Genomic DNA, 26829 nt, shown 5'->3' on the forward strand with positions numbered 1-26829 from the left:
ACATGACAAAGAGAATTAACTGTAAGTTGTAGCTCCACAGAACAAGCCAATTTTAATGCAGAACCTAGCTAGCTAGGCTGGGTTGACAAGCTGACAGTCGCATGGCAACCACATGTCTGTCAGAGGAGATGTGTTCCCTCCCCAGAACCCACTTTTCTTCCTCCATAAAAAAAGAACCCAACAAATCAACAAGCACAGTTTGTGTTGGGAATTGAGTGACGGTTTAGAGAACTAAACAGTTTTCCTTCAACAGTTCACACACATCTTGGTTCATACCATTAACTGCAATCTCTCCATGGGACACCACCCACCCCACGTCTTACCCATGTTTCCTGTTTCCATTCTTCATTCTTCCCTAACCCTGCCTGCCTTCAGAATGATTTCTTTTGATCATCTGTGTTGCTGTTATTACCCCTTTGTGTTGTCAAGTCAACTACAGCTCACGGAGACCCTTTAAACAAACAGGGCGGAGCCTTGCACCCATCCTGTGACAGCATCAAAATCTCTGATTTGCTCAAGGCCAATTTTACAGTCACCTGTTAAAGACCTTCCTCTCTTTCTCACTCTCCACATTCTCAGCATAAAATCTTTTCCCTTCTGCATTGGCCATCGATAGTATATACAATATTCTTCTCCAACACCATAATTCAAAAGCATCAAATCTTCTTCAGTGTTTCTTATTCATTGTCCGATGGTCACATGCATGGGAAGCAATTAAGAAGTCTCTGGCTTAGATGAGGTCCACCTTAGTCTTTATCTTTGGGCAATTGCTGTTCTTTAGATCCTAAAAGGTTGATTGTTCTAAGGACTATGTATCTGCCGAGGGTTCATGTTATAGATTTGGTTAGTGTTTGGCTTCAAGTCTTTTTCAACTTGCTCGTTGAAAGTGAAGAAGATTTGAATCACTTGATGAAGAAGATCAGACATTAAAGAAAAACCTTTCTCATTGCCATTAATTGAGAACTGACTCATAGCTGACCCTCTGGTGAGGGTCAGAGGTTGTAATTACACAGAAAGAAATTGCTCATCTTTCTCCCTCAAACCTCCAGAAAGACATGACCATTGGGTTATCAGGGCCACTGCCCATGGACTATGCTACTGGGGCTTCCTCCTCAACATCAAGAAAACAAAAATCTTCACCTCTGAATCAATGGGCAACATTATGATTGACGGAAAAAAGGCCGAAATTGCCAAGGATTTAGTCGTATGTGGTTCCACAGTTGGCACTCACGGAAACAGCAGTGAAGAAATCATCTGATGTACTATGGGTAAATCTGCTGTCAGAGTCCTCTTCAAAGTCCTAAAGAGCAAAGGTATCATTTTCAAGACCAAGGTGCAGCCTATTTTCTGTTTATTCATGTTGCTGTTGTTATGTGCCAGCAAGTCTCCTGCGACTCACAGAGACCCTATGTACATCAGCTCTGAAAATTGCCCTATTCTGAGCCAGTCTCATCTTCTCTGACAGACCTAGTCCCATTTCTCCAGTTACTGAGTCAATCCATCTTGTCCTGGGTCTTCCTCTCCTGTGCTGTTCCTACACTTTTCAAAGTATGATGTCCCTCTCTCCTCCTGGCCAGAGTATGAGCGAGATGGGGCCTCAAAATCCTTGCCTCCAGGGAGCAGCTTGGTTTCACCCTCTCTAGGACAGATCTATTTGTTCTCCTGGCAGCACGTTCAACACTTTTCTCCAGTACCACTTCTCAAAGACATCAATCCTTCATCTATCATCCTTAATTATTGTCCAGCTCTTGGATGCGTAGCAAGTAATTACGAAGACAGACTAGGAAGGAGGATTGTCCATCAACTTCAGAAATAACAGGCCATTGAAACCCTATGTACATTAGAATACAATGCTGTTGTTGTTGTTATATGTGCCATTGAGTTGCCCGAAACTCATAGAAACACTATGTACAACAGCTCTAAACCCTTCTCTATTCTGTGCCAATCTCATTGTCTCCGACACACCCACCCCCATTACCCCAGTCACTGAATTAATCCATTTCATCAAGGGTCTTCCCCTCCTGCGCTGTCCCTCTACCCTCCCAAGCATGATGTCCCTCTCCAAGGACCTGTCCCTCCTTACAACATGTCCAAAGTATGTCAGACGAAGCCCCATAATCCTTGCCTCCAAGGAGTGGCTTGGTTTAACCCTCTCCAGGTTGAATCTGTTTTCATGGCAGTCCATGGTACATTCAATATTCTTCAAAATGTTCTTGTAACACAATAGAGCACACTAGCAGATAGAAAAGTAGACTAGCACACATAGCACCTGATGCTAAGCCCTTGAATTTGGAAACACAGAGGAGCAGGAAGAGTTGTAAGCAGACACGAGTGATTGGAATGTGGAATGTGAGTAGCATGAATGTAGGAGAATGGGACATTGTTAAGAAAGAAATGGAACACAAATATTGACATACTAGGTATTGGTAAAATGACATGGGTTGCATGGGGCATTTTGAATCAGATAATCCTATGATCTACTATGCTAGAAAGAAAAAGGTGAGGAGAAATGGGTTGCTTTCATAGCTAAAAAGGTCATTTCTAGATCCGTCTTGAAATACCATGTAATGTGTGACACGATAATATACATACGAATAACAGAAAGCAGAGTGAATATTACTATCATTCAAATATAAGGACCAACATCCAGAGCCAAAGAGGAGGAAACATGATCTCTACCAACTTTTGCAGTCAGAGATAGATCAACCACACAGTTAAGATGTATTGGGAGCTCTGATGGCCTAGTGGAAGGAAGCTGAACTGCAATCCCAGAGGAGTACAGTTCAAATCTACCAGATGCTCTGTTGGAGGAGAGACAAACTCCTCCTGTACCAGCCAGATCAGATTTGATGGTACACACAAAAAATAATAAAACAAAATGAAAAAAATAAAAAAGGATGTATTAATAATAATGGGTGACTGGAATGCAAAAGTAAGGAACAGGTAAGAAGGCTCAATAGTTAGGAATTCATGGACTTGGTGACAGAAATGAGGCTGGATTTAGAATGTTAGAATTCTGTAAAATCAATAATTTATTCATTGCAAATACCTTTTATAAGAAACACAAACAGTAACTATACTCTTGGATTTCACCTGATGGCATGCACAGGAATCAGATCAATTACATCTGTGGAAAGAGTCACTGGAGAAGCTCAATATCAGCTGTGAAAATCAGACCAGGTGCTGATTGTGAAACAGACCATCAACTACTCATGTGCAAGTTCAAATTAAAGCTAAAGCAGGTTAAACCAAATCCACAGGAACCAATTCTGACCTTAAGTCTATCCTATCTGAATTTCAGAACCATCTCAAGAACAGGTTTGAGGCCTTGAACAATAATGAGCAAAGGCCAGATGACCTGTGGGAGAATATCAAGAATATCATCTATGAAAAATGCAAATGCTATTACAAAGACAGAGGAAGAAGACAAGACTGATGTGGACGTCAGAAGAGACTCTGAATATTGCACTCGAGTGTTGAGAAGCCAAAGCGAAAGGAAGAAATCAAGAAGTTAAGGAGGTGAATAGAAGATTTCAAAGGGCAGCTCGGGAAGACAAAGCAAAGTATTATAATCAAATGTGCAAAGAGCTGGAAAATTAAAAGGCTGAACTCGCTTGACATTTCTTTTTTAAAATAACATTTTTATTTTATACTGGTTTACTTGCAAAGTTTGTATACATTGTACATTTACATTGTAAATGACAGATGTAATTGATCTGATTCCTGTGCATGCCATTATGTAAATCTATGTGTATATTTTTCACACTGGATCTTTCCGTTTTCCTTTACCCACTCCTCCTTCTACCCATCAAATTGTGCGACCCTATGATTAACCACTCCCTCACCCCACCCTACCCATCCCTTCCCATCCTCACCACTCTGCTCCTTCCCCTCCCCCCCCTTGGATCCTCATACATGTTCTACCGTAAGGGTCGTACACAGCCTTCGCTCTTATGGGACTGAGTTAGTTCACTTAGCATACTGTTCTCTAGTGTGTGCTGCGTGGCATTCCATTGTGTGAATGTACCATAATTCTCAGTCCATTTGATTGTGTTTGGACATTTGGGCTGTTTCCATCCTCTCGCAATGGTGAATAATGCTGCTATGAACATTGGTGGGCAAGTCTCTGTGCCTCAATTAACATTTTCTTAGGGTATATTCCCAGCAGTGGAATAGCTGGGTCATATGGAATTTCTAGGTTCCTCTTTCTAAGGTAATGCCAAACTACCTTCCAGATTGGTTGTACAATCCACTTATACAACAGTGTATAAGAGTTCCTATTTAGCCACGTCCTTTCTAACATTTATTACTTGCTGTCCTGTTAAACTTTGCTCAGCATTTCTTAAGCTGAAGGAACTGAAGAACAAATTCAAGCCTCAAGCTGCAATACTTAAGGATGCTATGGGCAGAATATTGAATGATCCAGGAAGCATTAAAGAAGATGGAAGACGTACACAAAGTTACTATAAGAAAAAGAATTGGCTGACATGGAAGAATTTCATGAAACAACATATGATCAGGAGGCAATCATGATGAAGGAGGAAGTTCAAACTGCTCTGAAGGAATTGGGGTGGTGGTGGGGGGGAGGTCCCAGGAATTGATAGAATACCAATTGACATGTGTCAACAAACAGATGCTTCTCTGGATGTGCTTATCAGATTGTGCCAAGAATTCTGGAGGACAACTACCTAGCTAACTGACTAGAAGAGTTTCATATTTATTCTTATCTCCAAAAAAGGTGACATGAAAGAGCGTAGAAGTTATCAACTAATATCACACAGTAGCAAAATCCTACTGAAGATTATAAAAAAAAACCAACTGGAACAATACATTGAAAGAAGTACCAGAAATACAAGCTGGGTTTAGAAGAGGTTGTGGCACTAGGGACATCATTGCCAATGTCAGATGTATTTTGGCTGAAAGCAAAGAGTACCAAAGGAATATCTATCTGTGTTTCATTGACTATGCAAAGATGTTTGACTATGTGGATGACGACTAATTGTTGCTAACTATGAGAAGAATGGGTATCCCAGAACACTTAATTGTGCTTATGCGAAACCTATACTTGGACCAGGAAGCAGTCCTCAGAACAGAGCAGGGAAATACTGCATGGTTCAAAATCAGGAAGGCAGCATGTCAGGGGTTAATTCTGTCTCCATATCTGCTCAGTCTTTATGCAGAACAGATCATTTGGGAGGCTGGACTTTCTGAGGAGGAGTGTGACATTAGGATTGGAGGAAGACTCAGCAACAACCTGCTTTATGCAGATGACACAACAGTGCTTATTGAAAGTGAGGAGGACCGGAAGTATTTGCTGTGGAAGGTTAAGGACTGTAGTCTTCAATATGGATTGAAGCACAACATTAAGAATACAAAGATTCTCACCACTGGGCCAACTGGCAACATCATGATGGATGGAGAAGAGATTGAGGTTGTTAACAATTTCTTCTTTCTTGGCTCCACAACCAACACTTCTTGGTATCAGCAGTCAGGAAATCAAAAGATGAATTGCACTGGGGAAGTCTGCTGTCAGGAACTTCCCCAAAGTGCTAAAGAGCAATAATACCAGTCTAGAGACTAAGATGTGCCTGATTCAGGCCATGGTCTTTGCAATTACTTGCTACGCATCAGATTGCTGGACAACGACTAAGGGTGACAGAAGAATAATTGACGCTTAAACATACCATGGACTGCCAGAAGAACAAACAGGTTTGTCTTGGAGAGGGTGAAACCAAGTTTCTCCTTTGAGGCTAGGATTTTGAAGCTCTGTCTCATATACTTTGGGCCAGGAAGGACCAGTCCTTTCAGAAGGCCATCATGTTTGGAAGGGTGGAGGGACAGCACAGGAGAGAAAGACCCTGGAATAGATGGATTAAACATGGTAACTGTGGCAATGGGGATAGGTGTCTTAGAGTCAGTGAGACTGGCTCAGGATAGGGTTGGGTTCAGAGCTAGTGTACATATGGTCGCTATGAGTTATGGATGACTCTATGGCAGATAAGAACATTAGAGAAGAGTATCAAATACACTTCTGTTGTTTACCCCTGAGTCAGAACCAATCCAGAGCTGACCTCCACTGGGTTTTCGGAAGCAGTTTAATGGCACTAGACGAGATCGCCCATCCTTCTTCTGTGGAACATCTGGTGGATTTGGACTGGGACTCCAAGATTGCAGCTCAGTTTCTAGGTCACCAGAACGGAATATAGCGTGATCACTAAGACTACATTTAAAGTTTCACCATTGTAAGTGGAATTGCTTAGATGGCAGTGGATGGGGTGGGTAGTCAATTTAACCTCAGTGCAAATAACATTTTAGTACTCTTTCTACTTTATACTGTACAGCAAATGAGGAGGAACTAAGACATTCATCACCGAGTGTGCTACTGTTTCAGGACAATTCTCACATTGCAGTGCTTACTCATTCTAACGAGATGACAGTTTTCCATTTATATGCTCATCTTTCATACTTTCCCCTTTGTGAAATGGGAAAGCTTGTGGTTAAAGCACTCAGCTGTTACCCACAAGGTCGGCGGTTTGAACCCACCAGCTGCTCCCCAAGAGCAAGATGAGGCAGTGTGCGTCCGTGAGGATTCCAGGCTTGGAAACCCCCTCACCCCTCGGGCAGTGCTGCTTTATCCTGTGGGCTGGAGGCACCTCAATGGCTGTGGGCTGGAATTTATTTATTATGCTGTAGAGAGAAGCCAGGAAACTGTGGTGGCTTAGTAGTAAGGAGCTGTGCTGCAATTCAGACGTGTGCTGTTCAAATCCACCAGCTGCTCCGGGGAAGAAAGATGGGTAATCTCCCAGAAAGATGCATTACCTCTTAAAACTGCTAACAAGTCAGCTAAGGGTTGGTTCTGACTCTCTGACATATAAAAACATCTAAAACTCCAAAGGAATTGGTCCCTTCACATTTTCCCCAAATAAAGAAATAAGTTCATTTTGTCCAGCTTTGCTGTCTCTGATGAAGGAAAGCTCACCTTCCTAATTCCTAACCTTCCTCCTCTTGTACTGAGTCAAATTCCAGACATTCCCCCCCACCCCATCCCCAGTACAAGGGGCTGCCAGCCTCAGAGAGCAGCAAGGATGCTCTTCCCCAAAATGCTGGGTTGGAGATTGCAGAGCGAGGTTCTCTAATATAATTAGTCACACCGGTGAGGTCAGTGCCTTCGGCTGTTCCTCACAATGCAGCGCCATCCAGCATCAGCTGAGTTAATTAACAGACACCAGCCTCCCTCCTCTGCCTGCCTTGCTGCCTAATTATAGCTGCAGGTATTAGTTCGTATCAAAGCCATCCCACCTCCGCGGGCCCATGAGCGAGCGGCTCTGCGAGTCGCTGCTGTAAGCTGGCACTTGCAGGTCCCTGCCCTTCCTTGGCATGCTAGATGTGTCTGTTACAGATGGTGTGAGACGCTGAAGCACTGTCTCGTGCCGTTGTAATTAGAGAATGGCCCACTTAAAAGCAAAGAGCATGGACATCCTGCATTAACTGAGCACAGCACCAGTGAGCTCAGAAATTGTTTGCCCTGGGATTCAACTGTCAGAGCCAAGGTCCCACCCTCCCACCGCCCGATGGCCGGTGACTGCTCCGTCCCGAGCAGTCTCATTTAGCAGCCTTTTTTGTTTTTTAAATAATGATTTTTTAATGCAGCACATATATTTTTTACAACATATTCTTCCCATTTAATGTCTCCCCATTCATTTGTTGTTGCACATTTTCCTCCTTGCCCACCCCTCCCCCAGTTTGTTTTTCTCTTTGAAGAAAAAAAAAAATCTTTCAGTTATACAATCCCCCTCAAATCCACAGTCCACTTTACCATGCATTTCTTTTTCTGTAATCTTGTCATGAAAATAATACCTAATCCCATATTCCTTTTAAACAGTTCTTGCCCTCATCTGTTTCAATGCAGTGTACACTAAGTGCTGTTCACACCCATCATCACTAAGCAGCGTCCACCTAACTGCCATCACTAAGAACTGTCAAGTTCTCCATCATTACTAAGTAGTGTCCACCTCACTGTCATCACCAAGTACTGCCCACCTCACCGTCCTCACTAAACACTGCCCACCTCACTGTCCTCACTAAGTACTGCCCACCTCACCGTCCTCACTAAACACTGCCCACCTCACCGTCATCAGTAAAAACTGCCCACCTCACTGTCGTCACTAAGTACTGCCCACCTCACCGTCCTCACCAAGTACTGCCCACCTCACTGTCCTCACCAAGTACTGCCCACCTCACTGTCATCACTAAGTACCACCCACCTCACTGTCATCAGTAACTACCACCCACCTCACTGTCATCAGTAAGTACTGTCCACCTCACTATCCTCACTAAGCACTGCCCACCTCACTGTCGTCACTAAATACTGCCCACCTCACTGTCGTCAGTAAGTACTGGCCACCTTACCGTTGTCACTAAGTACTGCCCACGTCACTGTCCTCACTAAGCACTGCCCACCTCACTGTCGTCACCAAGTACTGACCACCTCACTGTCGTCACTAAGTACCGCCCACCTCACTGCTAGCTGGGAGTGATGGCAGAAAAGATGGCCATCATCTTCTGTGCACTTTACAGCTCAGAAAGCCCACTGAGGGGTCAGATATGAGTCAGTTAGGTCTTGATGGCATACAACAACAACGTCGTGACAGAGGTTTTGAGGATGGGGTTGGATAAGGCAAGGTTTTGATCTGTTCGTATGGGGACTACAGGCTGACTAGTCCCTGACTAAAAGACATTCACAACAACTATTAGTGATATGAAGGACATGGAATGCTGTAGGGCACAATTTGCTGATGTTATAATTTTCAAATGTTCATGTGCAAATGTTTAGTGCTAATTTTTATTGTTGAAAACAATGCTGCAATCCAGAATATAACAATAATGGAAAATGCTAAAAATGAGGTATTCAGCTTATTTCAGAACCAATTAAAGTGAAGCTGCTGAGCTGGATCCCTGTAGTAAAATCTAGTTTTGCTCATACATTGCTTATAACATCACTGCAACATTATATAGACTGTAAATATTAATGAGCGATGGCAGTCTAGTAGACAAAGAGTTGTTCTGCTAACACAAAGTTGGGTGGTTTGAATCCACCTGCAGCTCTGAGGGAGAAGGTTGGGCAATCTCCTCACGTTCAATTTACAGATTCTGAAAATCCATGAGTGAGTTGGTTCCGAGTCTAAGGTCACGAGTGAGTGTGCATTATCCAAATGCATATAAAGCTCTTATCAAAAGGGACTCATTGATTAAAACCACATTTCCTCCCTTTTTGACAATTCCCTCTAATTCTTCCAACACTCTCCCACTCCAAGATGCATGCACTTATACACACTCAGGTGCACACGATTACACACACAACACACACACACAGCACTTAGGCTTACACACACACAAACACTCACATGTACTCTCACCAGCACACATCAGTCACACGACTGAGCTCACACACACTCTGATATGTCCCTACTGTGTGCCCAAAACGAGGTTGGCTCAGGATAGAGCAGGGTTGGCAGCTGGTATATGTAGGGTCATTATGAATCTTGAGAAACTCGATGGCACATCACCATCACCACCACCATCATCTCTTGTCTTTAATCATGGTTTACGGCAGTTTACAGAGCACATTATTGTACCGGTCAATAATTTACACATATTGAGTTTGGTAGAATTTTCCGCAAGGCACTCCCCATTCCCACTGGTCCCTTCCTGCCCCTTCTGTCTTCTTAGGGCTGTTCGTTTTGGGGTAAGTGCTGCCCTTTATGATGGACTGTTCTGAGAAGCATGTCCTCCTGGATGCTGCTGCTCACCATAAGGTCCTGTCCATTGTTTGGTTGATAGGTGACCCCTGGGGGTGGGTTTCAAGGGTGTCTCTCTGGTGGCCTAGTGGGAAGGAGCTGTGTTGCCAACCCAAAGGCCTGCAGTTTGACTCCACCAGCTGCCCCATGAAAGAAAGACTGGCAATATCTGGTACGATTTACTGCTTCTGAGAACACACTGTAGGGCCAGCAATGGGTCTGTTCTGACTTGATGGCACATAATAACATGAACCATAGCTCTCATCCAACCGGCAATCATCTCTTCATGATTGTGAATTTTGCTCATCATTTTTTCCTCTGTCCAAGACTTTCTTTTGTATTTTTCCATTCTTTTTTTTTTTAAGCCACCACGGGGGAAGGGCTTTTAAGGATAAATGAAGATGAGAAAATTCAGCTTAGAAAGGGCCAAATTAGTTACTGTGGAATTATGAAAAGCTGTCGTTTACCTGCGGCTTTCAAGAGCTGAAATCTTACAATTGTGTTTGATTTCTGCATTACGGCTCTTCCTTGGTTATCTGCCCTGGTACACACACTAGTGAGCCAACACAATGCTGTGTCATTTCCTCTTGCTTTCATGAGAATGATTTGGGTTATTTTTCAAAATGAGGAAAAGAAGAAGGAAGGAGAGAGGGGAAAGATTGAAAGAAATCTCTAAGACGCCAGTGATGGGCACAGTAGCTACTGAAATGAAAAAGGTAGGGGACTGTTATATAAACACTTTAGCCCATTTAATGCACCCGTTTTTGAAATTGTATATTTCACATGCTTTAGATACATGTGGAAGTTGTACAATGAATGAATGAATAAAATATCAAAATCAAAGAAGAATGCATGCTTTTGAACAGTGGCATTGGAGAGAAATATTGAATAAACGATGGACTGCTGAGAGGACACACACATCTGTTCTGGAGGATTGAAGCCAGTGTTTGAAGCCTCTTTGGAGGCATGGAGGGCGCGACTTCATCTAACATAACTTGGCCATGTTATCAACACAAAGCCACGATGAAGCAAAAGGACATTATGCTTGTCAAACTGGAGGGTTGGCAGAAGAAAGGAGGGTCCTTAACCAGATCCGATGACACGGTGACCACCCTGATAGGCTTAAGTGAACAGGAGGCTGTGAGATGGCACAAGATCCAGCAGGGTACGGTTCTGTCCTGCACAGCGTTCCTGTAAGTCCCAGTCACCTCAATGGCACTTAACAAGAGAAACAAAGTATCTTCAAAGAATTGATAATATAAAACAAAAATAAGAACACTTTAACTCATCTTACTCAATTGTATTTCACATAAAAAAAGAACTGAAGCTTTATGGTACAAGTATTCCTATGTAGGAACCGTAGGACAAGCACTTGCTAATTACTTCCTAAGTCCTTACCCTACTGTTTTATTTCTCAGGTGGGAAAGAATACATTAATATCAGAATAATTTCCATTAAGGAGTGTACATAGAATTGAAACTTATCTCTACTATGGGTCAAAGAATCCATTGTAGTCAAGTTATTTAGGAGCAATGATGTTAGTTTGAGGACTAAGGTGCATTTGATTCAGGCCATGGTCTTTTCAGCCACTTGCTATGCACCTGAAAGCTGGACAAGGACTAAGGATGACAGAAGAGTTGACGCTTGTGAGCTGTGATGTTGGAGAAGAGTACTCAATATCCCATGGACTTCCAAAAGAACAAATAGATGTGTCTTGGAGAAGATTCAGCCAAAGTGCTCCTTGGAGGCAAAGATGATGAGGCTTCGTCTCACATACTTTGGGTGTGTGGCTAGAAGAGGTTACTTCTTGTAAAGGGGCAATATGCTTGGGAAGATGGGGGGATGGCGAAAGAGAGGAAGACACTCAACCAAGTGGTTGACACAGTGACTGCAGCAATGATATCAGTGTGTCAGAGATTGTGAGGATGGCACGGGACAGGACACTGTTTAGATCGGTTGATGATAAAGTCACTTTACGTGTTGCTCTCAATTCGTTGTCATCTAACATCAACAACGCATCGTTAATGAACATGAGTACATACATAAGACAAATACAGTTTAGGGTTCTAAGGGAGCTAAAACGCAAAACTCCTTTGTATGAAGTCAGAGCTGACTCCAGCAGGTGTTCAGAGGCTGTAAATTGCTCTGAAGATTGTTCCTCTTTCCCCCTTCGAGTAGCTGGTAGATTCAAAATTACCCAAAAGGCCTGGTCTTTGGGTTAGTAGCTCAAGTCTGTAATGACAGACCAAGCCATCAGAGTCCCCTTCTAAGGAAGACAGTGGATTAGTTAGTTAGTCTGAGAATTAATGTTGAAATATCTACGTTGTATCTGTAAGGTTGAATATTTTAGGAAATATTGGGATACATTTCAACTGCCTATCCTGTCTGCAGGCAAGCCTGGAGAATGCATTGTCTAGTGCTAGGAATCCCTGGAGAGTCAGTCTGACTTTCTGAGTCCTCAGTTTGAGGCCTGGGCTGTCCTTGATCATGAAGACGCACATGTCTAATGACCCCAATTTCGGCAGTGTTTCTGGGTCTTCTTACTTTTGCACAAAGGTTAATTGAATTTTTACAAGGTTCTTGACAAAGGACTTCCATAACTTTCTGGTATTAGAACAAAAGGCCATCCTTTAATAGATTTATAATATGCCTTCCAGAAGGACTTTAAGTGGTTTATCTTAGACTTTTAATCACTGTGTGGCCTAGTTAGCATTTTATAGTGTTTAAGAGTTCTTGAAGGCAAGCTCAGCATCTCCTTCAAGTCTGACATTTCAGAATAATTTCATTGTCCATCAGCAACTTTTTAAGTTTGAAAGGGAATCAAGATCAAGGATAAAATTGTATCTTACCCAACATACATACCAACTAGTCTAAGCAATGGTTTAGTAGTTATGTAATGAGATAACTTAGCAGTTGTGCAACAAGGTGGTCATACACCATGATGTGTATTTCCTAGCCGATGTGATGTTCCTAGCCAATTGGTTCTAAGGGGATTAGGTTGGGATAGATTACCCAACTCAGGTCACGGCCCTGGTCCTATAAGTAGAGTTTCACTGGGATATGTCTTCTATCACTGCTTATCTAACAAGAGATAAAAGAGAACTGAACAGAGTATTCTCACTCACTGAGAAAGAACAGCTGAGAGAAGGCTGTGACCCCCTGCTGAGAACCTCCTAGACATGTAGAAGAAAGTTGCTAAGCTACATGGATCTCTCCAAGAACTAGGAACCTGAAAGGTGATGAGGACCTTCTTCTGGGTCCAGCAGAGAGGGAGTGAGCCTTTCTTTAGAGCGGGCACCTGGACCTCTGTCTTCTATAGAAGACAGAGAGAATAAGCTCTGTTCATGAAAGTAAACCATGTGTGACATTTCTCTTGATAGCAGAATGAGAGAGCTAAGATAACTTGGTTTTATTAAGGGAAACAGGAGACGTGATTCATGACATTTAGCATGTTCTAGCTGTTCAGTGGAAAAAGGATCTTTGTGACTCAAGGCAACATAAGATACCCGATGATTTACAGGCTGACGTCAAGCACATCATGCAGGAAGAAAGTAAAAGATCATTAGAAAGATTGGAAAGCAAGAAAAGACCAATATGGATGTCAGAAGAGATTCTGAAACTTGTTCTGTGGCATAGAGAAGTTAAGGTGAATGGAAGAAATAATGAAGAGACTTGAATAGGAGATTGCAAAGGGCAGCTCAAGAAGACAAAACAAATATGTATAACAAAAACAATAAAGACTGGGAGTTAGAAAACCAAAAGGGAAGAGACAGGTTGGCTTTTCTCAAGCTGAAAGACCTTAAGAAGACCTCCATGCCTGAGTTGCAGTGTGAGGGTCCTTTCGATAGGCCAAATCACAGGAGAAAGAAGGGTGGTCTCCTCATGTGTGGTTCACAGCTTTTGGAAAGCTGCTCGGCTGTCAGCGAGGACACAAAAGCAATCGTAAACTGCTGAAAGACACAGGGAGAAAGCAGCAAAAGAAGACAGAAAGAATACCCAGAGTCACTGTACTAAAATGAACTGGTTGATGTACAGCCCTTCCAGGAGGCAGTACAAGATTAAGAACAACTGACACTGAAGAAGGAAGTCTAAGATGCACTGAAGGCACTGGTGAAAACAGTGCTCCAGAGTTTCTGGACAACCAACTGAGATGTTTTTACAAACAGAGGCAATGCGGAAAGCTACAGCGTCGAGACATTTGGAAAACAGCTATGTGGTCAATCAACTAAAAGAGATCCACATGTGTGCCCATTCCAAAGAAAGGTGATCTAATAGAATGTAGGAATTATCACACAACATTATTAACACCACATGCAAGTTCTAAAGCTTTTCCAGAGATAATTTAAGGAAAAGTTGTAGTAGTAAGTACATCAACAGCATCAAAGCAACACACAGCCCTCCACTGACTGTTGGGTGGTGACTGTCTATGAGGAGTATTGGTAGAGAAGCCAACTGTGGTTTCACCTGTGGAAGCTGAGGATTCTGTCACTGAGCGACCCCTGCCACCTTTGGGGTGTGGGGAGGCGTGGCTTAAGGCCACAGGTGGACTTTATTTCTAAGAACAATTTTGTAAGTCTTGAACATGGTCATTACAGAAACACCTACAACCCAGCATGTGGATTTATGAATTCTCTGTGAACTCAAGGAATGAGTTACTCCTGTAGAACTGAGAAATGTTGGCTGGTGTTCTTATTAAGGCGTCTGGGGCATTTCCATGCTAGGAAGGGTCCCGGGGACTTAGTAGGTACTTACATATCTCATTTTCCTAATTACCTCATCCCAGGCTTAGGGAGGTGCGCACTCCCCCAACAACACTGGTGTAAGTAGAGTCAAAACAATACCTCACCGTTTGGACTCAGGGATATTTAACCTCTCACAGCAATCAATTCCTTTGAATACTAGCTAGCAGTCAGGAAATCAGATGCATTACGTTGGAAACTTCGCTACCAGGAACTTCTTCAAAACACATAATATCAATTTAAAGACTATGGGATGCTTGATTTAGGCCGTGACCTTTTACAATCACTTGCTATGTATCTGAGAGCTGTGCAATGAATAAGAATGACAGAAGAGTTGATGACTTTGACTTGTGGTGCTGGAGAAGAGTACTGAACATCCCATGGACGGCCAAAAGAACAGATAAGTCTTGGAAAAAGTGAAGCCACAATACTCCTTGAAGGCAAAGATGGCCGAGCTTCATCTCTCCTACTTTGGACGTGTTGCTAGGAGAGGCTATTCCTCGGAGAGGGACGCCATGCTTGGAAATATGGTGCATCAGCAAAGCATAGGAAGACCCTCCAGGAGATGTACTGACACGGCAATGGCAGCAATGGCAGAAGTGTGTCAGAAATTGTGAGGACAGAGCAGGACAGGATGGAGTTCAGGTCTCAACAGCACCTAACAGCAACACTCAGTGATGTCTGTGCTGGCCAGGTCTTGGCTGTGGGTGTCCAGGGTCCTATGAGGCACTCAGAACACCCTATTCTCCACCTTCCACATGCCGTTAGCACCCACACTTCACCACACACCCCAGTGTCTGCAGACATGGCCAAACGTCTCAGAGGTCGGTGACCGAGTTGGAGAATGACAGGCGTAACTCCCAGGTCTCCGCTCTCCCTGGGTTTGGCCTTCCTGCACACAGCCTTGCTAGCATTAGATCCTCCTCCAAGGCACCAAGCCACCACAGCAGGTGGGAAAAGCAATCAGGCAGATGGCTCTTGTGATGACTGTGATAAAGCAAGTGTATTGTTACATAGTTGCCTTAACAGGAAATCTGCACAGGCCCTGTAGCATTCTCGTAGCAGGCGGTCAGGTTGTAACACACTTATTAATGTTTCTGAGAGTGTATTATGCACCATGTCACTCAAAGGACTCCACACTTTCGGTCTTTCCATGGAAGAAATTAGATTTAATTTGGGAGGCTTGAGAAGTAGGCCAGAGAGTCCCTTTTGTGTCCTACAATATCACAGCGTGGTGGTGGTGGTGGGGGGGTAGAACGTGTAGGTATGTTTGTTAGATGATTCTTGTAATTTCCTTATTAGCTTTGTGTTTCAAAGAGTCACCTGAGAGGATTTAAAAATTTCAAGCAAAAAGGAGTATATTGTATAATTTTGTATATTAAAAAGGAGTATACTGTATATATTTTGTGTAAAAAAATTGGAATGTTCTAAATTTTCTTTAAAATAAAACCTGTGTTCCACTCTTTTTAAAAAAACCAATCTTTTATTTTATTTTCTTCTTATTTTTTTGTGCATGTACCATCAAATCAGATCTGACTGGTACGGGAGGAAATTGTCCCTCCTTTTCCAGTAGGGCATCTGGTGGATTTGAACCGTGCACCTCTGGGATTGCAGTGCAGCTTCTTGCCACTAGGCCACCAGAGCTCCCTTGATCCCCACTCTTTTATCCTTTTTCTGAATTCATTTCCCTTCCGAGCATGATGTCCTTCTCCAAGGACGGGTCCCTCCTGGCCACATGCCCACAGTGTGTGAGACGGAGCTTCAATATCCTAGCCTCCAAAGAGACATTAATATTGTAGAACAAAATAAATGAAAAATTAGGTTGAATAAAAAAATTAAACTTACACTCAAATCACAATAAAAATATTGTTTAAAAATATAAGTAGAAGTTCGTCCCTGAAAAGACCCCCAGTACCAGCAGCAGCATCATCTCCTTTGGGCAGGTTTCAGTGTGTTTCCAGACTTAGGGCGACCAAAAAGGTAGGTCTTGGGAAGGACCTGAGAAAACCATCTCCTGGAAATCCGACAGAGCACAAGAGAGCACTGTCATTTGGGGCATGAACCCCTACAGAGGGGAGGCATTCCAAACACACAATGGCCACACCATGGAGTTGGGCAGACCAGCGATGATGAAGATGGGTCCAGTCCACATTTCCTTGCCTTGTAAGTGAGGCCACCACGGGTGGGCAGTGACATCAAGTAGCTGAGACCCTCTTTCCTTCACACACATTCTGTCATGGACAATGTGAACATCCTGACCAGACCAGTTTTTCCATATAATGGTTCTAAATAAGAACAAATGGAGTTATTAATGGTCGTTTGGGAGATCAGGTTAAATACAAAAGATTCTGAAGAAATGATTGAGAAGTCTAAGTACTCTAAGATTCTAAGCATGACTTTGTAGCTGGTGAGAGTTAGAAGGTAATTTAGTGATCACCTAGAAGACAAGCTGACTTTTGTGGTCAATGAGATGCTTTCTGGAAACCCAATATGTTAAACAAATGATTCCTATTATTATTATTATTAATTTTTATTAGTTTTAATGAACATTTACAGAGATTTTGGGTTTTCATTCATTCATTCATTGTTGCACTGTTTTCTCCACCCTCCTCCCCAGTTCGTTCTTCTTCCCCCCCCCATGTCTGTTTTAATTGTCCAGTTGCCACAGTGCTTGTCAAAGCCAGTTCTGATTAATCTCCTTTGTCAGTGTGTCCCTTGCCATTCCCTATCACTCCTCCCTGAGAGAGACTTCACCCTGATTCATAAGGAAAAGGGGATGGCGTATTCTCTTAGCTACTTCCTGCTGAAAAGGAACGCTGTGGGTTTCAGGGTGAATGTCTTCTCTCACTACTCTAAAGGGCCCCCTGGGCAGTAGGAAACACATAGACTATTATGGAGATTGATTTTGGAATTTAGATGCACTGTTATCAATTGTGCTTAGCCGTACATGTTCATATCCTTGAAGATGTATCATGGAAGTGTTGCAGCCTAGAAGATACAAATTTAACTAACAAGTTAAAAGTACATGAGTCAAAAATTAAAAAGCAATAATATTCCAAGTAGAGGTTCTAATAGCGGCACAAATCAAGTTACAGAGGGAAGGTGGTTCTTACAATAAAAGGCCTACAGACTAGCACTTTGTCTATTATAGTGTAGAGGTTAGGAACCACAAGATGTAGAGGCTCAGCTATGTCATTTATGGTTCTTAAGTCCTGGAGCAAATTCCATCTACCACTGGGTTCCTTTTTCTTTTTTTAATCAATCGAGCTTATTTTGGTGGTCATAGATTTTTGAAGGTAAGTGTCATGGAAGAAAGATAGAATTCTATATTTTGGTAAATAAAAATATATATGTAATATATAAATAAGAGCTGTTTCTTGCTGGCTCTAGACACATAGATGTAATATTGAGGTTTTGTTCATGAAGAAAAGTCTGGTGATCTTGCAAAAATCAGCCAGCAATTCACTCCCCAAACCCTTCTGGTGGCGATCACATGGTCTGACTGATCATGTGACTGTCCATGAAGCTGGAGTTGGCCCAGACCTTTCACTCTGCTGTATCTGCAGTTGCCATGAGCTGAGGGCTGACTCAGTGATGCTAACAATGACAGTCAGGCCTTTGACAATCACCACTGCAACCAGGGCACCACCATCCACCCGACCGCAACACAACAGCTCAGCAACCACAGAAACCACCATAGCTCAGCTTGCTGGCCTGCTTAATTAACACCGGTCGGTACACTCAGAAAAGTAGCGGCAAGTAGTAATCATTTTCAAAAAAACACCGAAACAGCTCATTTTGTGATTTCAGGATACTCTTCATTAAACAGAACATCTTTAGTGCAAGTCTGCTCAAAATAAGGCATCTGTCATTTCGGAAGCACTATTACCCATGAACAACCCTGTTGAGTCTGTGTCTGTTGGTTTTGTTACAATTGGTAAGCACGTTACAATGTATTTTAAATTGAAGTTACAATGTATTTTAAATTGAAGTCAGACATGAAGCTTAATCCATCTGGGAGATTTTGGGAAGACATTCAGGAAAAGTCACTTGGCGAACAGACTTCACATGAGAGGCGCTTGGACAAGGCAGCCAGCCAGTAGACCAACCATTGGTCCTGGGTCACATTCTGTGAAGACTAGGACCCAAACTTCTATCTCTGGCTTTTAAACTTGGGCTCTTTTCAGCTCACATGTCTCGCCTATTAAATTAGCTCATTATCACAGCAAAATGCAAAACCTTGGGGACGCTATTAGCAATTTACTGTTTCCCGTTCTTTGGGGAATCTGTTAATTGCCCTTTCATAAATGCTGCTCATTGCAGCGAAGACTTTGATTAAATGTGGAAGTCTGGAGTTTATGTAATATCACAGACATATTTAATAGGAATTTAAAGTACTGGAGCAGCAGGAATTGCACATCAAAATCTTCCAACACTTATAAAAACACAATCCTACTCAATCAAGGAGTTTTCTAACACTTGCTTCGTGTTGGTACGATTCAGACCTTCCCCTCAAGGAGCTTACTGTGTAACAAGGGAGGTTTCACGATTGAAAGAATACAGCCCAGTGTAGATGTAAGGACTCAGAGAAGACGCATGTCAGAGAGGAGTGGTCAGCTTCACGGGGGCACTGGAGCCCAAAGGACGGGCACAGTTTATCCAGGTGAGAGAGGAGGGCACGCTGGATGAGAGGCAATGACAGAGCGGCCGGCCGGAAACTCTGTGGCATGTTTACTGCATTAAAACTCCGTGTACAGGGGATGCTGTATAATTTTCTAAACAATTCTGTGTTGGGTCTATCACGGAACCCATCTTACAGGTGGGATTGGGACCTGCTGGAGTCGTGCAGTTTCCATGTTCATTTTTATCATTGCTGAGTGAAGGAATGAGATTCCAGCCCAGGTGTGCCTGGTTTCAGGCCCCACACTGCTGTCTCCTCTACGAGGCCACCCTGGTATCCTACTAGACCACCTGAGCTTGTGGGGACTTGGAAAGTCTAGATGACTCTGGTCTTTGCAAAATGTGAGCTAAAGAAAAGGAAGCTTCTGGAATGAAAAGTATGTGTGGGGCCAGGAACTGCACAGGGCTGTAAAAGTACAGTAGTGAAAGTCATAGAAAACCTGCAAACGTACTTTAGATTCTACGAGGTTTCATATTTTGTAGATAGTTACTAGAGTTTGAATTATCATACAAGTAAAACAAAACTATAATACTCTTGGAAATAATTGTGGACCCCCCCAGTTCAGTAATATTATAATTGTAATTGTTGTTATGTGCTGTCGAGTCACCTGCGACTCATAACAACCCTATGTACAATCCTGTTTTATCCTGTGCCAATCTTTTTGTCTCTGATGCACCTACCCCCATTACCCCAGTCACTGAATCAATCCATCTCATTGAGGGTCTTCCTTTCTTGCACTGTCCCTCCACCCTCCCAAGCATGATGTCCCTCTCCATGGACTGGTCCCACCTTGTAACTTGTCCAAAATATGCCAGACAAAGCTTCAGAATCCTTGCCTCCAAGGAGCATCCTGGTTTCACCCTCTCTAGGATAAGCCCATTTTTCTCCTAGAAGTCCATGGTATATTCAATACTCTTCTCCACCAGCTTGGGTCAGGCATATTTTAGCCTTCAAAGGGACATCTCTTTAACACTTTAAAGACCTCCTTTGTAGGACACTCTTCCGGTACAATGCATCATTTAATGCCTTAATATTATTAATATTATTATAACATTGTTGTTGCTGATTGCCTTCAAGTCAAGCATGACTCATAGTGACCCTATAAACAAAAGGCCTGAAGCTCCTCTACAACTATCAACATGTATCAAAGTTCATAGAGTTTCTGGAGGCATGTTGTTTAGGAAGTGGATGCCACTCCTGCTTCCATTATAACAATATGTTAATTAAGAAAATTAATTATTATTAACAATATTAATACATTAAATGATGCATTGCATTGGGAAAATGTACTACAAAGGGGCCCTTTAAAGTGTTAAAGAGTAAAGATGTCACTTTGAAGGCTAAAGTGTGTCTGACTCAGTCTATGATATTTTCAGTCACCTCATTTGCATGCAAGAGCTGGATAATGAATAAGGAAGACCAAAAAATTTACATATGCATTTGAATTATAGTATTGATCAGGGATTGCCAGAAGAACAAACAAATCTCTCATGGAAGAATGCAGCCAAAATATTACTTAGAACATTCTAATTTCATATACTTTGGGCCTGTCATCATGAGGTCTCTGGAGAATGAGATCTAGCTTGGTAAAGTTGTTGTTTTTAGGTGCCATTGAGTATGACCCATAGTGACCTTCTGAACAAGAAATTTGAACCCTGCCCTCTCTTGTGTCGCCCTTATCATCTCTGTCTCTGGAAACTTTATGAACTTTAATAAATGTCAATAGCTGTAGAGGGGCTTCAGGCCTTTTGTTCATGGGGTCACTATGAGTCATGCTCAACTCAAAGGCAAAAAACAAAAACAACATCATCATCTCCGACATACTTGAGCTCATTACTGAAGTCACTGCATTAATCCATCTCATTGAGGGTCTTCTTCTCCTTCAATGACCTGTCCAAGTATGATGTCCCTTTCTAAGGATAGCCCTTCCTGGAGGGTCAGAAACGAAAGATTCTCAATGGGATGGACTGATACAGAGGGTGCAACAAAAGACTTAAACACAGCGATGATTCTGAAGATGACACAGGACAGGGTAGTTTAATTCTGTTGTGTGCAGGGGCTGTGAGTGGGAACCAACCCTGCAGCACTTGAAAACAACAACTGATACGGGAATCTCAGTAAAGACTATGCCTTATTTTTTTATTCACTCAAAAAAGAGAGCTCTGGTGGCTTAGTGGTAAGGAATTGTGCTGCCAACCCAAAGGCAAGCGATTTGAACCACCAGCTGCTCTGTGTGAGAAAGATGGGCATTTTCCTCCTGTGTAATTTATTGCCTTGGAAAACCCACTGGAAGGTCAGCTATGAGTTGATCCTGACTCAACAGTACATAACAACAACAACAACAACAATGTCGTCGATGGCAGTCTTGCTATTGGAGATACTGGACCTATTCTTACTGAGATCCCTACAACTAGCATGATGCTGGTGGTGGTGTAAGGTGCCATTCAGTCACTCATAGTGACTTTATAAACAACAGATCTAAATCCTGTCCTATCCCATGCTATCCTCATTATTTCTGACATATTTGAGGCTATTGATGCACTCACTGTGTGTCAATCCTTGTAGTGAAGGAAATTCCTCTTTTTTTTTGGTAAACCCTCCATCTTTCCAAGCCTGTCCCTCTCTAAGGAATAGCGTCTGCTAGCAACATGCTCCAAGTATGGAAGATGAAGCTTTGTAATCTTTGCCTCCAAGGAGCACTCCAGCTGCACTTTCTCCAAGAAATAGCTGTGTGTTCTTCAGGCAGTCCATGGGATATCCAACAACATTATTCTCCAACAGCACAACTCAAAGGCACCAATTTGTCTGCCCTCCTCATTCATTGTCCAGCTTTCAGACGCAAAGCAAGTGATTGAAAAGACCAAGGCCTGAATCAGGCACACTAGTCTTCAAATTGACATTGTTGCTCCTCAGTAACTTGAAGAGATTCCCTAACTGCAGACTTTACCAGTGGAATGCATTTCCTGATCTGTTGGCACCAAGTGAGTGACTGTGGATCCAAGATGAAGTCATTGATAATGGAAATCTTTTTTTCTTCTATCATGATAATTGCCTAAGGTTCTAGTGGTAAGAATTTGTTTTCCTGATAGTGAGATGTAATCCATGCTGAAAGCTGTAGTCTTTGATCTTTTACAAGTGCTTCAAGTCCTCTTCACTTTCAGTAAGCAAGGATGTTGTTGTTGTCATGTGCTGTTGAGTTGCCAGTGACTCATAATGACCCTATGCATACAGCTCTGAACCCTGCCTTATCCTGAGCCAATCTCATCGTCTCTGGCAGACCTAATCCCATTTCTCCAGTCAATCTATCTCATCCTGGGTCTTCCTCTATGGCGTTGCCCCTCCATCCTGCCAAGAATAAAGTTTTTCTCCAAAGACTGGTATCTCCTGGCCACACGCCCAAAGTATGTATGGAGCTTCAACATCCTTGTCTCCAGGGAGCTGCTTGGTTTCACCCCCTTCTAGGATTGACCTGCTTGTTCTCTGGTATATTCAATACTCTTCTCTAGCACCACAACTCAAGCATTCAGTGAATGAATGAAATACTTTACCTCCCTTTCTCCTTCCTCTCCATCTTCTTACCTCCTTCCCCATCTTCCTTCTCGCTCTCTCTCTTTCCAGATATTTCCTTTCCCTCTAAATTAGTATTTACAGACTACCTTCAGGGGCCAGGTCTCAGTCCTAGCTGGAGAAACCACTGCCAAGGAGACAGACAAAGTTCCTGCTCCCAGAAAACTGCAGCTAGAGGCTTTAAACAAAGAGGCATCTACTTAATAGGGTGATTACAGTTACTGATAGAGGTGATCTAGGAAGTAGGGCTCTACTGCAGGGTGCAGAAAGTAACTGGTGGGGCAGAGGTTATGTGCTGGGTTGTGAACTGAGAAGTTGGCAGTTTGAAATCACCTGCAGCTTACCAAGAAGAAAAGATCTGGGAATCTGGTTCTGTCAGAACTCCAGGCTTTGGAGCCAACAAAGCAATCATTGTTCAGGGAGCTCGGATGGCTTTGTGGGTAAGGACCTGTGCTTCTAATGCAAAGACAAATGGTTCGAATCCACCAGCTGCTCTGTGGAAGAATGATGGGCATCTCCTCCTGTGTGATTAACAGTCTCTGAAAACCCACTGGCGGGTCAGTTATGAGTCATTTCCAACTCAATACACATAACAACAACAATGATTGTGTGAGGGGCTCCAGTGGCACATGGTTAAGTAACCAAAGGTCCAAATGGACCCCAGTGGCCCAGGACACACTGTGGGTGTCTCTACTCTGCCATGTGGGTCTGTAAGGTCAAAATAGACTCTAAGCTGTGCAACAACAGACTGCATGCTGTGAGGGGCAGAGTGGTCACTGATGACTTCTTTCTTCTGTGAAGGACATTTACAAGGAGAGCAGTGGATAGAGACAACACAGCTTCACACAACAGACGTCCAGGGACATGTCCCAGGAAGAATGCATGAAGGTTATCAAGGGAGAAGAGGATTATGCCAAGAACACAGGAAGGGAATTTCCAATGATGGGGAAGTGGAGGGGCCAAAGAAAGAAGGCCAAGCCAGACAGGGGGTTGTTGACTGTGGGAAGGACACTAAGAGATGGGAAGGTGCTGAAGTTGTTCACCTAAGATCTAAGTAGCATTCAAGTCATGCTTGCAGAGTGATGGATAAAAGAACTGGGGCCAAGAGGGACCTGTGAATCTCAAGATGTTAGACAGTGAATCTCGAGATGTAAGACAGCATGGGAAATAGGGCAGTATGTCACCGATAAAAGACATGGATGCTCGTTCATGTTCAACATGAAGGGGAAGACCTCAGGCTGTTCCTGGTGGAGATGGACTGGTGTTGTGAGCTGTGGTGCAGACCTCGTGGACAATGGGGAAAAAATGCACCCTGGATGGTGAGAGCCCTGGGCTTTTCAATGGAAATAGATCTCCAGCCCTTTCTCGCTCAAATGGAGTCTACACTTCAAATGGAAAAGGCCATCCACTGTTACCACAGGCTGATCACTTTATGCATTGTAAAGACATTTCTCGAGTCTAAGGGAAATGGAAGAGGAAAATGAAAGAGAAAGCAAGTAAGTGTTTATAAACTTCTCGTGATATTATTCATAAGAGACCTCAGATATCATAAAGAGGATTTCACACAATTATTTCAAATACAGGCAGGCAGTGCCCCGGGGACAAATCAGATCAATGTGTGAATTTAAATGAAATCAGGGGGTATATTGGAGTAGGTGTAATAAGGCTCTTATTTCACCTTAAATCAGAACAAGGAAAGATCAGAAGGCTTTTCAGAACTGTAAAAGCTGCATGTACAGCAGTGGAGGGGACTGTGATAGGGAATCTGCCTCAAGTAGGGGCTTCTACCTGAGGATGGAAAGAGGCAGAGGGAGCAAAAATGAGTAAATAGAAAATAGATGCCTTTAAGGAGGGTGAAGGGTAAGGCAATCTACAGCCAAGAGTTGATCAGACATTGTAACTAAGTAATTAGCTTAATGAGGTGGACAACAACAATGTTATAAAACAAAGTGAGTATGAATGATTGAAAAGCCAGTGTGGTTATAAGTGTTCACTCAAATCACACTAAAAGGAAACAAAAGTGAAGAGTTTAAAAACCAAAAAGAGTAGAGGTTGGTTCGAAAGTTTCAAAGTATGGACCAATTTACCTAACAATAGAGGACAGACCAGAATGTCCCCATGTGGGACTTTGTAACCAGGGCCCCACTCTGTGTTTTACTGTTGACTTCCTTCCTTCCTTCCTTCCTTCCTTCCTTCCTTCCTTCCTGGACCTGAAGGGATTCACATTTTTTGTCTTTCACTTTCTTGTTCAGTATACTGACAATATTAATACTGAAAACAACAAAAAAAGCCAAAAGCGAGCCAGGGCAGAGTAATCTTAAAAAATCCAAATCACCTATTTTACAAACGAACTACCTCATTCTTGAATCCAGGTTATTACACTTGGACTTTTTTTTTTTTTTAACCTCCTGGTTCCTAGATCTTGTGGTTACTTGATGAAATTATGTTAACATTTTGGGCTCATGTTCTGTTTGGATTGTCAAGATTTTGAATCTGAGCCTGAGGGTGTCAGTGATTTTAAGGAAAAGGAATGCTTTCAGAAAGCAGGCCGCTACACCGAGGCTGCGTCTGGGCACTGCGGGAGCTCCCAGGTCTCGGCTTGATGCCCGTGCTGGAACCACCAAGTCCCGGCTTCATTTGCATTCCAGTGGCTCCTGCCATACTGCTTCCAATTACTGCAAGCTGGGCATCTGATTCCCCAGGAACACCTCAGTGCTGCTTGCCCATCTCTGTTACCACGGTGACTGTGAGTTCCGGAAAGATGGTAGCTATTAGGATACTCCAATTTAGGGTATCAGCAAGAGGGCCCTAGGCCAGCAATTAGGATGCACACAGTTTTCATCTCCTTACTCAGATTAAAGGAGCCCCAGTGGCACTGTAGACTATGAATTTGGCTGCTAACTAAAAGGTTGGTAGTTCAAGCCCACCAGCCAGAATATGTGAGAAAGACAGGGCTGTTTCTGTAAAGATTAACAGCCTCAGACAGCCTATGGGCAGCTCTATTCTGTCCTAAAAGGTCACGATGAGCTTGAATGAGCCGGTGGCAATGGGTTTGTGGCCTAGTGTCAAGAAGTGGCAATCCCAAAGGCACGCAATTTGAGGCCACCAGCTGCTCCACGGGAGAAGAATGGGCAATCTCCTCCTGTGTGATTAACTGACTCTGAAAACCCCCTGGAGGGTCAGCTATGGGTCGGTTCTGACTCTATGGTACACAACAACAACAACAACAACAACAACAACAACAAGGTTAAAGAAGAAAAGGAGCTGATCAAGTTCAAGGCAGAGAAGGTCCATACTGTCAGGGTCACAGATGACTACCCTCTGGCCCTGTGGTTTCACAGTGCAGGGAGCCACCATGCTGCCGTTTGACCCTCCATTGATCTATGCAAACTGAGCTGACTTTTTATAGACAGTGCTTGTTACAGAGGGTGGGAGAGTCTCATTTAGTGACGGCTGCACGTCCTCAAGATCACTTGGATCTTTACAGGGTTTTCCACGCACAGGTGGGTGGGTATGTAACCAAGGGGGGACTGTAGATGTTGACATCTCCAAGGTTTTCATGGTAGCTCTGAGAGCCAGTGGACCTCAGAGGAGGACACTGCAGCTTCCTACTTTGTTAAGCCTGGTGGAACACCAGCTGCAGAAAACAACAGAACCTAGGAGAAATTCTGCTCACCCAAAGGTGAGGGTGGGTATGTTTTAAACCTTGGTATGACTTTGAGTCTTAGAAACAACTTATAAGGCTTGTGCTCAGGGGAGGCCACAGAGCTTCTGTGTACGTCCATGTCCTCATCCAGTTAGAACATCAGTGAAGTTAGATCCAGAGCTGGATAGAGAAGTACAAATCCCAACACTTTCATTTTGTTAATTTTTTTTATATTACTCTGATTTATTTACAAAGTTTGAATGTTGTTGTTGTTGTTATGTGCCGTCGAGTCGTTTCCGACTCATAGCGACCCTATGCACAATAGCCCTAAACCCTGCTCTATCCTGCGCCAACCGCACCGCCTCTGACACACGCATCCTGATTACCCCAGTCACTGAA

General features: G+C 43.1%; 1 protein-coding gene across 1 annotated transcript in view; it reads right to left on the reverse strand.

Annotated features, from left to right (window-relative positions):
* The window catches only part of PARK2 (parkin RBR E3 ubiquitin protein ligase), a 1426764-nt gene that overhangs the window by 115138 nt on the left and 1284797 nt on the right, over positions 1-26829 (reverse strand). The gene's annotated exons all lie outside the window — the stretch shown is intronic.

Source organism: Elephantulus edwardii, unplaced genomic scaffold, assembly GCF_000299155.1.
Source record: "Elephantulus edwardii isolate Elephantulus edwardi_28Jun2011 unplaced genomic scaffold, EleEdw1.0 scaffold00024, whole genome shotgun sequence".
Classification (NCBI taxonomy): domain Eukaryota; kingdom Metazoa; phylum Chordata; class Mammalia; order Macroscelidea; family Macroscelididae; genus Elephantulus; species Elephantulus edwardii.